Source organism: Rosa chinensis, chromosome 3 (genome assembly GCF_002994745.2).
Source record: "Rosa chinensis cultivar Old Blush chromosome 3, RchiOBHm-V2, whole genome shotgun sequence".
In the NCBI taxonomy this organism is placed as follows: domain Eukaryota; kingdom Viridiplantae; phylum Streptophyta; class Magnoliopsida; order Rosales; family Rosaceae; genus Rosa; species Rosa chinensis.
Genome location: NC_037090.1, coordinates 26,020,762 through 26,033,956, shown reverse-complemented (window position 1 = coordinate 26,033,956; position 13,195 = coordinate 26,020,762). Strand labels below are relative to the sequence as shown.

The 13,195-nt window shown below is 36.1% G+C and overlaps 1 long non-coding RNA gene across 1 annotated transcript; it reads left to right on the top strand.

The window, feature by feature from the left end:
* Positions 1–402: 402 nt before the first annotated feature.
* LOC121052131 lies at positions 403–5,380 on the top strand. The gene is made up of 3 exons (XR_005808130.1): positions 403–2,305; positions 2,891–3,177; positions 4,290–5,380. It is a non-coding gene; the product is annotated as an uncharacterized LOC121052131 (long non-coding RNA).
* Positions 5,381–13,195: the final 7,815 nt, after the last annotated feature.

The following is a 13,195-nucleotide window of genomic DNA, read 5'->3' as shown; positions in this document are numbered from 1 at the left end:
GGCCAATGTTTGCTGTGATATGGATTTAAAATTGGTAAATAATGTTGAAAAATTAAATTTTATATAATTATATGTTATAAAAATAAAATAAAAAATACAAAACCGTCTAGGCAGATTGTGATATGGATTTAAAATTGGTAAATAATGTTGTAAAAATTAAAATTTATACAATTATCTTATATAATTAAACCAATAGGGAATGGTTAAATTTTTGAAGTACCATATATACCTTCACATATTATAAATATTAATAAACAAATTATTTATATATGAGGATAAGACAGTCATTAAACTATATCATATTTGAAAAAATTGCAATACCTCCCATAAAAAAATGACAAGTTTCCCCAAAATTAAGAGAGAAATTGCAGCAAATTTTTTAATTAAAAAAAAAAAAAGCTAATTGACATGTGCATGGCACATGTTAAGGGGCTAGTATGTTATAAAAATAAAACAACAAATACAAAAATACAAAACCGTCTTATGTAGTGTGAAGGCCCTTTTTTCCTGGGAGGATTGTTTGAAAGTTGGAACAGAAGTTCCGAATTTCCTAACCAAAAGCGGCAGAGGATTTCTTTTCTTCTAAAGCCTTATGACTATGAAGAAAAAGGAGAAGCCTTTGCACCGCAACTGAAACTGAAACTGAAAGGAGATAATTTATAGTTTCTGGGTCGGAGAAAATTTTCAAACATCGGCTCTTACCTGTCAGCCTGTAATTGAAGTAAGTATCACTGATTCGTTGTAACTTTTTAGCGTAATTCAAGTCTGATATTGTTTTGGATTGGATTGTTGTTGCTCAGCTTGGAAAACTCTAGTAGTATACAAAAGGCTACGGGTTTTGCCATTCAATTGTGTTCTTCTTTCACTTTTTGATTAGTGATCGTTAATTTCAGATGAAGTCAATGAACTGTTGTTAATAGATGAGTTGTATGATTATATATGCATGTATACATTCGTAACTTTGAGTGTATATGTTTATGTTCCCGGACCCATATTTGATTTAATCAACGAATTCTTTGTTTGTGATATCATTAGGATTTGGAGATGCTGAGAACGAAACGAATGAGCCGGTGCAGCAACGATGCAAAGTTGATGGACCTACCCATTGATATCCTCATCAACATCCTTTTGAGACTGCCGGAAAAATCACTTTGCTGCACACAGTGCGTCTGTAAAACCCTTCTTCACATAGTTGAAGCTCGTTCTTTTGCAAAACTAGTGCATCTGCGCTTGCTTACTACCGCTTCCGATGCAGTCACTGAAGTGCCTCAACTTTTGCGTCTTAGTCTTACTGAATTCAATGAGAACGGAAGCTTAATAACAATCTCTCCATCACAGAGATATGATGGCAATGTCTTGACAAGAAGCAGACATCCCATTGTCTCAGAGATTGCATCCTGCCGTTATGATTACAATGTCGTTCTGCAACTTGTTTTACTTTAAGGACAAAGAGTATGATCGAGGTCCATGCTTCCTTTTCAACCCTCTCAGGGGAGATGTTCTCATGCTCCCAAAGAGTACCGTCCAAGTTCCACCTTTTAGAAATATGGTATTCATAGATTGGTACGGCATGGGGTTTGATGATATAACCAACACCTACAAGATTGTTCGTGTTTCTGGAAATGCACATTGCTGTTTGGTGGCCCAAGTTTATGAATTAGGCACCAGCTCATGGAAACAGATAAGCACAGTTCCTCCATGTAATTTAAGCACACAAAATATCTGCATATGGAGACCTGCATTGGTTGATTAATCTCTCAAGTATTGGAGGACAAATCTGCATAGTTTCTTTTGACCTCAAGAAGGAGGAGTTCTATTTGATGCCTCATCCCACATTAAGAAAACCAGAATATTCATACTTATGCCTTCACTTTGTTAATTTTAGAGGATCTATGGCAATTGTTGACACTTCATCACGTACACATATTGACATATGGGTATTGAAGAGTTATGAGAAGAAAAGTGGGTGATAGATTACAGAGTAAATCTCCGACTGTTTGTGGACCATCCTCGGCATCATCTTGGACGGAGTTCTTCTTTCATCGGTGAGTGGGAGTATGGCATATTTTTCATAGAATTTTATGTTTCTACTAACGCATTCTTTGTGGATATAAGATGTGATTCTGTCATATCACTTGGAAGTCCAAAGTATACAAGGATCTTCAGCTATCCGGGGAGTTTGATTTCCTTAAAGGATTATGGTAATTTGATTACAGCATGTAACTGGAGGCCTGATTTCTCTACAAAGTCGTGGCAACTTGATTGAACCAAAATCAAGTGGGAGGAATATCTTTCATATGAGAAGGTAGCATGAGTAATCAATTTTCTGCTAGTTGCTGATTTTTTATTCTGGTGAAGTGGCTAGAAAAAAGTTTCTGATGTAATAATTTTATGAGTGTTTGAGTATGATATTTGGTTTTTCATTGTTAGTTTTTTGACTTGCTGTATATTTGTTTCGTTGAACTTCTCATCATCAAATAACAGAATGCGTTTAGATGTTGATAAATAGATGAATTTGGTTGATTATTGAAAAGAGTAGATACTCATTTACTTTGTAGGTCATTCCCCGAACTGTAAGTAAGTATGTGTGTGTGTATATAACAGCAATCAAATCAAGGAAAATAAGACGAAATTGCTATAGGCATCCAAGAACTTCTTGTAGCCCAGCTACTTTTACTTGAATTCATGCTTAAATTGCAACAACAGACTTTCTCGTATGAAATCTTCAGCATTCAGACGGGCCAGTATTGACAGCATTAGGTAAACGTTGTAAATAAAATCATGATAGGTATCTTCTCTTACTCAATCTGTAAAAGACATGTGCTTGGCATGCATAGTTTGCTATAATTGTGCATTCTCTTTATAGTTTTCTCTAATCTGTTTGTAACAGGGGTGCACAATGCTGCGTTCTACCAGAGATTTCAAGAAGCGTTCAATCATATCTCCATTGAAAGAAGGTCCCTTATAGAAATATTTAATGAAACATTTCACGGTAACCAGCTATTTCCTGAAATTGAGAAACCAAAAGGGGATGGCGTAGCTGGACCTCTATTGCAACCTTGTAACATTATTTGAGGAATCACTGCTCTGATACCGTGACTGCAATACAAAAACATTATAGAACAAGAGATCAGAATCTTATCAGTGCAAGGCTGACGCTCATGGAATGGATCAATGGTATTTCTTTTTTTATGCAAACATTGTTTTTTCAGTTCAGCTGCCTCGGCAAACTGTTACCCTTGAATGTTTCAACATGATGGCACTAGAAGTTGTAGAATTTAACTGCCTCAAATTTGTTGAAGTTGAACCACAGTATTGGTTTTCTTATCTTTGTGCTCATGGTGGGTGGCTTGATATGCATCACAAAAGAACAGAAACCAAATCATATATATATTTTACGTGAATATTGTAGCGATTGCCATGATCTTTGGAAAAAGTGGCCAACATATTGGGGGAGCCAAATCCTCCAAAATATTTGGGACCTCATGCAGTAGGATCTCTTTTAAAAGCTTAATTTTTCAGTAATTTAGTATAGGCTTGATTTATGGAGGAAAAGGGGAAGTACTCAGCAGCTTAGGATCATTCTATAGCCTGTCTGTTTCTTATTTTTTTCTCAGTTTCAGTCAATGGGTATTTTTACAAGCCTGCTGCTTGAATATTCTAAATCATGGAATCAATGATGCGAAAAATAATTTTAAGCAAATTAAGACTGACATGAACAGTACACTTATCAATCAGGATATGGACTATTTCATTGGTGTATTCTCAACTGCAAATTTCACAATGTATAAAAGCAACATGGAACTGTTCTGCTGGTGTGTACTGAACAGTGAACACAGGTGCCTATAACTAAAAATACTAGGAGCCTTTTTGTTTTGTTCTTTTCATTATCATTTCCCCTTTGCTATTGGTGTGTACTGGGAATTTTATGCTTGCTTTCATGTTATGCCGTAGTTAACTTGCCTGTAGTTAACATTTGTTATAAAAATGATTAGAAATGGTATGCCCTGTATTACTTTAACAGTATTTAGTTCTTAACTGTAACATCTGTTCTCAGCTGGGAGGAATCCTGTTTGCAACAAGAAATGCAAGCATGGAAATACAACTGAAATTTTACTCTAGTCAAAGTGTCAGTAGATGATTTCTTTGATATTCTCCATAATCACCTTTTCCATGATTTTTGCTCCACCCTAGAAAACTAGGCCTGAACTTAACCTTCCTTTTCTTGGTATTGGATTGTATGTTTGGTTTTCAGCTTATAATTCGTCTGAATTGAGTTCATTTTTCAGCTCAGGTATCTTGTTCATTTAGGTCATCTTGCAGAGTTCTCCAAATAAAGCTGTAAAAATCAGACATCTCTGGGTCAGACATGACTTGGGATAGTAGTTTGCAGCTCCTCAAGTTAATGTGAATTGCCAAAATTTATCCTGGACGTATATCAAACATCTGCTCTTGGTACTTCTACTCAAACAACTGAAACTGAGGAAGACAGGAGGAGTGCGTATATGAACAAGATTTTTGATAGTAGCCTCTTTCCATAGTCAAATGCCTTGTGTTCTTGACTTCTTCGGGAAGTAGTGATCTTGCTGAGAGAACCTATGAGTCTGGTTCTGATATTTGAGGTCACTGGTCAGATAGTGGAGCTTTCTTATCATGAGTTGATATATAGTACCAGCAGGTACGTACACTAAAATTTTTATCTTTAGTAGCTTGATGGAGTACATAGCTGTAGTTGAGTATTCATTGTGCAGCCAACGGCATAATCAATAAATATAACTAAAGATATTTTTTTAATTGGGAGGGCCTAGAGACACACATTCTTTTAATTTGCTCATGTTAAATTTATTCCGTTGAAGCTAAACCACGTCAATGATTTGTTAATACATATATGAGTTTATTCTTGGTTTGGGTCCTTGAGAAATAATGATTAGTTGCCAATCAGTACTAATGAACCTGCAGAACCTAAGCGATCTCAGATATATTGCGTCAGACTTGGGATATTAGTTTGCAGAAACTCCTCAATTTGATGTTCTTGTCAATGTCAATTGCTACAAGTGGTAGTGGAGTCGAAGGAAAGACATGCAGGAGTCGCCATTTGGATACACAGAAGATTCTTGATGACTGAACAAGTAGCCCTGTTATAGAACTGTTTAGTACCTGCTGGAGATTACCAGCAGGCGGATTAACAGTTTTATCTATAGTAGGTTGGATCATAACCCAGAAGCAATGTAATTATTATACTAGTAGCTTGGCCGAGACACCCTATACTTTAGTTTTGATACCTGCATGCTGTCAGATCTTTCTTGTCATGAGTTGATGTTTAGAGGCCGCAATTGAATTACCAGCAGAAACCTTTATAGTGTTTTGTTTAGTAGCTTAAATGACACGTTTGAAAATTTGTAGCGGTTGAACAAGGGTTTCTTCCCTTCCTAAGGAACATGCGTCCCTATTTCCCACATGGTTGGTTTTCTAATTTAATCCAATGCACGAATCAGTATTAAGCATTCCGATGTCAGAAAGTTGCACTTCTGTATAAGATGATGAGACTTTGCTAAAAAAAAAATATAAAAAAAACAAATATTCAGGTATATTACGGAAACATGCTACTACGTACTGTGACTGCCGCATATCATTAGACCAAAAGATCCAACTATATACTCTAAATAGAACCAACAGTAACATTAAAAATCAAAATAGCAAGACTGAATGCATATACTCGGTTTACACATATTCAAGGAAAATATGTAACTTTGTTTATGCTTTCCATTGTAAATGATAATGCACCACAGGGATGTCAGCAACCAAATAATATTTGCAATCTTCAAAAACATGCACAACCTGTGTTGAATATATTTATAAAATTTTGATAGCTTTTATTTTGTATTTGAACAAAATATAATCGAAACTACAACTTGTTGATTTGATTAATTTGCAGTAGCAAATGAAGCATGAACAGATCAACTTAACCCAGCAAACTTGTGTACTTGAGTTTCTGAACTTGTTCACTCTTTTACATCAACCAACATTTTCCCTTATATAGGGTACAAGATTAACCTACAAAATATCTAAGATAAAAGCATATTAAACTAGATTAAAAGTACTTTAGATACAAAATATCTAGCTTAATTTTGAGTGGAGCAAACAGTAATGCAAGTGGCTGTAAAATATCTTTCACCGTAGTTAAGACTTTCACTGCAGCATGTTTTGCGACAGCGAAAATACTCAACCTTCGCGAACAACAGACTTAGTTATTCCGCGAACTGTTATTCGCGAACACTACTTCTCAGCTAACTTGCTTCTTACTTTTCCCCGCAGTGACGTCATCCTCGCGAACGCACTTAGCGAACATTCGCGACGAACTTACTTAACAAACTTTTCTCCGCGGTGACCTCATCTCGCGAACGCACTTTAGCGAACATTCGCAGATGGAGTAGGAAAACATTAATTCTATCAACCTGTACAATCTTCATGATGCTTCCACCAACACTACACCTTACTTCTCTTTGGGTATTATCTATAGCCAACCTAATAATCTCAGAACCAGTCTTAAAATCTGCACATTGCTCAAGTATATCAGCAAATGATCCCTACTTCTCGTTATAACCAAAATATGAAATCTTCAAAACAAGTACAATCTTCACAAGCAGTCAGTTCACCTTCTCTCTGGCTTCATTCTCGTCCTTCTTTTCTGGTTTATTTTTTGCTATTTTTTTGAAGTGAATTACACAAAGTTCACCCGTCTTGCATGCTGCAAATTCCCCACAGATTGCGTCATATTGTTCAAATCCGGCAAAAACCAGCACGTCTGTTAGTGCTGCTCCATTTTGAAGAAGATATTTATACACAACATCATCTTTCTCAGGCACAATTAACTCGATATTGTGAATGCCATACAGCAAACAACTTGGAACATTCTGTGGCAGGGCCGGTCAAAGTTGTAAAAAGATCATCTTCTGGACATTTGTATTGAAAGTTCCCGAGGTCATCAACTACCTAAATGAAAAATAAAGAGGGACTCTCATTAGCTCTTTTTTTTTTTTGGGTAAAAACTTCAAACGGTTCCTGAACTATTGTGAAATGTCCTTTTTGGTACATACAACTTTTTTTTACTCTAAATGGTACCTGAAGTATTGCGCCATTACCAAATATAGTACCTCCGTTAACTTTTCCGTTAAAATCGTCTACATGGCATGTACTTTTTTAGATAAAAACTCAAAATGATACCCAAACTATTACAAAATGTATTTTTTGATACCTGTAAAAAAATTTATACCCCAAATGGTACCTCAAAGATTGCACGTTTGCTATTTTTTTTCATCATAATATGAAATTCATTCATCGAAAGAAGTGTTACAAATAGGTTGAAACAATACAAGTTTTGGTATTAAAAAAAACTAATATTTCATCACATTAACTATTTATTTTTAGCTAAAAATTTTATCAACAAAAAAGATTGGGGGCAATATTTGAGATAGTGCTGGGCATAACACACCGGAAATCCGATAACTGACCTGACCACACAGGATTTTCTGCTTGGAAACCGGACCGACCAAAAACAGTCCGTTTTGAAGTCTCATCGAACCTAACCGGTTCATAACGGTTCGGAATCGGGTCCAACTGTTGAACCGCCTGAGTTAAACCGCCCGAACCGCATTTTAATTTTAATTAATTTTTATTACTTGTCTAATTATGATTGGTCATAAACCAAGCTTACAAAGACTTGTATGCACCCGATCTGCAGAAACCCTAACACCCTCAAAGCCTAGCCGCACGACCTCATTTGCCAAAACTCTCTTCAGTACACTCTTCCAACTCTCTCGATCTCTCTCGACCTCTCCCAACTCTCTCAACGGCTCGACCTCTAAAAGATCTACTCCGATCCCATCTTCTCTCTAAATCTTGCGAGGGTAAATCTCTTCTCTTCTCTTCTCTCTCGGCAAATTTTGATTTACTGAGCATTTGGTTTCTCTACAATTGGTTTTGACGTTTTGTGTTCTTATTGATTCTTGTGGTCAATGCTGCAAAAGAAATTCAGATTGGATGCTTGTTTTGTGCTTTGAAATTTTGGGCCTAAATAAATCGGTTACCGGACCACATTTCGGTGTAACTGAAAAATGCGGCCCAGCTCACTGAAAAACCGGTTGCGGTTCCGAAAATAGCCAAACCGCAAAATACGGTGCGGATGCGGTTTGGGCCTCAAACCGGGCCGACCCGCACCGAGCCCCCACCCCTAATTTGAGATACCATTTGGGGTAAAAAAAAAAAAAATTATAGGTACCAAAAAATACATTTTGCAATAGTTCGGGTACCATTTGAAGTTTTATTTTAAGAAAATACATGCCACGTGGGTGGCTTCAATGGAAAAGCTAACGGAGGTACTATATTTGGTAATGGTGCAATACTTCAGGTACCATTTGGAATAAAATAAAAAATCGTAGGTACCAAAAAATACCTTTTGCAATATTTCAGGTACTATTTGGAGTTTTTACTTCTTCTTTTTTTCGTTTTAAAGAATAGATAATTTCATTACTTATCCATGACCAGAAGGCACGTTACATCAACTGTTGTCTCATACCAAAATCATAGATGGCACAAGCCGCCAAATAAATTGACCGATAACCCTCATTGCAAACAAAATGAGCTCACTTATTCAAGCCTAAAAACAAAAGGACCTAAACCCTCACAACCTAACTCTCCTTTATAGTAAATCTAGTCACCTAGAGACCTCAATTGGTGTACAACTAGAGAAACTAAGAATTAAGCCGACAAAAACCCAAACCCAAACCCAATTGCAGGCCAAAAGAACTAAACTAGATTGGGACAAAGACCACTAGAACACCAGAAAAGGCCTAGAGAAACTAGAAAATAAAGTTTGCTGGACTAGTAGCTCAATCATGGTCCAAAATAGAACCTAGCCCAAGGTCAAAGCCCAACAATGCCAACCAGGCCCAAACCCGTCTCCAACTCTTGCAGCATGTATGCCCGAGTAGCAGCCACGACCCCAGTAGCCTCCCTTCCAGGAAAACCACCTCCCGTCGCCGCCTCCACCTAAGTAAACAAATTTGGATGCCCATCAAGCCAAGCCAATCAGGTATGGGACACCCAATACACCCCGCCGTCTACTGGATACCAACAACGCATCCACAGCCTCCAACAACCGTCCCCGGAACTCTACCACGACCTGCAACGCCTCCAAGGAGGATAAAAAAGGGATGAAACGTCGGTGAGCCAAAGTTAGTTTAATCCTCGCCTAGAAACCCAAGAACCACTACTGACGCTGTAGACCACTACCCGTCCAGCAGCACAGCAACATCACCACGACCAAAGGCTGGCAGTGATGCTGGGCCACCACTGGATGAGCGCTCTTGAAAAGCTAGAGAAGCCGCTAGGGTAGAAACGGTGGCTAGAGAGGCTAGAGAGAAGAGAGAAGCAGGGTTTTTCAGCTATATCAATTCTCATTACCTCTCATTAATATTATATATAATTTATGCCAAAAACAAATATTATTTGACAATATACTAACCTTGTGCAGAGTTACTTTCTGCAAAGGAGGGGACCTTTCAAGAAAATTGAACATAAATTTCCAACCGAAGCATTCATGGAATTCCATTCCAAAAGCAGCAAATTTGAAAATATAGGGTGTGTTTGGTATGGCTGTGCTTTAAAGAAAAATTGGTTTTTGCTTATTTCTAAGAATAAGTAGTTAAAAAGCAAACCAACTGAGTGTTTGGTAAACTGACCTTTTATAAGTACTGTAAGTGCTAAAAGCAGTGGCAAAGTGTTTGGTAAACTCAAAACTAAAAGTGCTATGAGTTTGTAAAATGACTAATTTGGACATGAAAGACTTTTTTACCTTTGTTTGGTAATATAATGCAGTTCAAGTTTTTTAATTTTGATTGTCGTGTGATTAATTAATTTTGGACAAGAGGGGCTGTGTTCTGGCCAAGAGGGGCTCTGTCAAGCACTCTCCACGAGCCTTCTCAATGCGAGCCATAACCCTAAGTACAGTGACCTCTAGAGCACTGCAATCTTATCATCATGGCCATGCATAGATATACCAAACCCACAAATGAGAACAACCCTCTTGGTATTCCCAAATCAATATCATAGAACACAAGATAATCTAAAAATAATAATAATAAGGATTGATAAAAATATATAAAAAAAAAATTAAAAAAAAACTAGCATGAGAATCATGAGATTGATCAAATTACTGAGATTTGAATGAGTGACTATTCACCGTCTCAGGCCTCCTCCATGTGGAATTGGGGGAATTGGGAGAACTTCTACCCTCCGCCCTGGGACTCCGAACTTCTACACAATCCCACCACCTCAACGAAGGCGATTCCAACAACAATACCAACATGAGCTCATCTGATAACGAAGAGGACAACAGGGATTTGAGATCAAAGAAAGGGAAAATAGAAAGGCTGGGCCGTGTAATTTCTTCAAGCAAGGGAGGGTAGGAATAGGTATTTCGAAAGATTCATTAATATACAGTAAGGCCCCGTTTGGGATTGCTTCGCTTTTAGAAAAATCAGCTTTTGTTCAAAATTTTAGATTTTTATTATGTTTGGTAAATAAATAAAAAGCAGCTTTAATTGAAAGTTATAGGTCACTGGCAGCAGATTTTAGAAGCAGCCTAGAGGTTGCTTTTAGAAGCCTTTATGGATCAAAACACACTTTGCAGTTGTTTTATGTACTGACAGCACTTTTAAAAATATTATTTACCAAACACGAAACTGTTTTAGTTCACAGCTGACTATTCTCATAACACAACAGCAGCAGTTTTTTTTTTAAAGTTACAGCAATCCCAAACTAGCCCTAAGTCAATAACTAACGCTACAGTACTCAGCGCTGCTTCTGCTTCCAAAAGCATGCATGCGGTGGCTTCTGCTTTTTCAAAGAAAAGTTAGTGCTTCTTGAAAAAGCAGGATGTAGTGTAATTTACCAAACACTAATATGTGCTTTGCTTATAAGCACAGGAGCTAAAAAGCTCCCCCAAATGCACCCATAGGCAGGTTGCTCTCCTCATTTAACAAGCAACAGCTAGCTAAGTGTCTTCAATGAAAATCAAGAAGAAAAAAAAAAGCAGCTAAGTGTCCTTGGGCCTAGGAAGCTTTTGGGATACCTTCCTTAGGGGTCTTTTCGATCGTAAGGAAGGCTGATTCAAAAAAAAAAAAAAAAAACACCCATTAAAGTCATTCATATAATAAAAATTAAAGAGGAAAGAGAACACTAGGGATTGTTATCCTCTTGCAACGACAATTAGGATGTGAATGGAGCTCTTTTGGAGGCAATAAAGTCTTATTTATCTTATTTTATTTTTAGGGAAAATTTCACAAATGGTCACTCAACTATGACTCATTCGACACTTTGGTTACTGAAGTTTCAAATATATCACTTTGGTCACTCAATTATTACATTGTCAATCATTTAAGTCACTTTGTTAATTTTTTTCATTAAAAAAAATTATAAAAAATACTTTTTGGGTGACTTAAGTGATTGACAGTGTAATAGTTGAGTGACCAAAGTGATATATTTGAAACTTCAGTGACCAAAGTGTCGAATGAGTCATAGTTGAGTGATCATTTGTGGAATTCTCCCTTATTTTTATTCAATGTAAGTTCTATCCACGTAATTGTTATCAGGCAATGCATGATGCCACTAAGCATGCGCTTGTGATCCCTGACTTTCACATTTAAGATCTATGGAGGGTTAATTACCTCGAATAATAAGTTATTCAGTTTCAACAAAAAAAAAAATAATAATAATAAATAACGAAAACATATTGTTTATTTTACATATTTATTTTTGGGTCTTTCTAAATGTACCCAGCAAAGTTTTAAGTATACCCATCAAATTTTTTTTTTCATTACCTTAAATTATGTCTAATTAAACCAACTGATTTTCCCAAAATATCCTAGAATACAATGTACCCAATAAAACAAAACCCCAGATTTTTATGCTCGTTCATTCCCATCATGCCTGACCCAAGTCTTAGTTCATATTTCAATCCTTTTATGAAAGCTGCTGGTCAAAAATAAGAGAAAGTTAGGCAAACACGCACACGTTTTCAAAACTCGTTCTCTTTCTCAATGATTCATGAAATAAAAGAATAAATAAACAAGCTAAAATATGGAAGAATTGCTCTATTTGATCTATGGCACTATATTGTACATAATAGGTAGCTAGCTTCCATTCAATCACCAAATTAAAGAATGGGAAAAATGGGGACCTCTCTAGTTTTGAGTCTTCTAGTGGTAGTAGTGGCTTTCGCTTCGTAAACCTCGACAAACTACCCTTATTCCTCTCCTTCACCACCTGTTTCCCCTCATTACCACTACAAGTCACCACCATCACCAACGTTGTAAGTGCACTACGCACCATCCCATCGATGAGTAAAATTGAATATTGAATAGCTGAAATCAATAAGTAGAAAGACGTGTTCGATAATAGGTTTTTCTTTGCTGGGTGTATCTTATGAGGGTAATTTATGAACAACTGATGAGTTTATCTATCTATACTATTATTAAGAGAAGAGGCTTTGTTAGCCAAAATCTAAAATTTTGACAGAATTGACCTTAGAAGATAAATAAACTTTGAGAATTAATTAAATCACAAGGATAATTAAGACATTTACAAAATGTATTTTTATTAAAAAGAATACCCACAACCCACTTTTCTCTCTCTCATTTTCTTTTCTCTACAATAACCAACTCTTTTCTTTTTTATTTTCTGAAAAAAAATAATAATAACTTGCATGTGTGGAGAAATGCTAGTACTATTATTAAGAGAAGATGTTTTGTTAGTCAAAATAGAAAAAATATACCATAATCACCCTAAATTATTAAAAAACTTTAAACTCATAAAGCAGATAGGGTAAAATAGTCAATTTATAAAATAAATAGAAAATAGAAAAAAGAAAAAAAAATGTAAAAGTGAGAAGCAGATGAGTACGTGAAAAAAAAAACCACAAACTTCCACAAAAAATTGCCAACTCCTGTAAAAAAAAACTGCTCACTCTCTGTTTTAAAAAAATATCAATTTTCATACACATAGTGTGAGGCCCGTCTAGTTTAGAACTTTAGATATAAGAAAAGATAATTAAAAATAAATATTTTGTTAGATATACTTAGAAATTTGTTGTGGAAATTACCTTTACGTTTTTGGGAAAGAGAGTGTACTTCCTCTT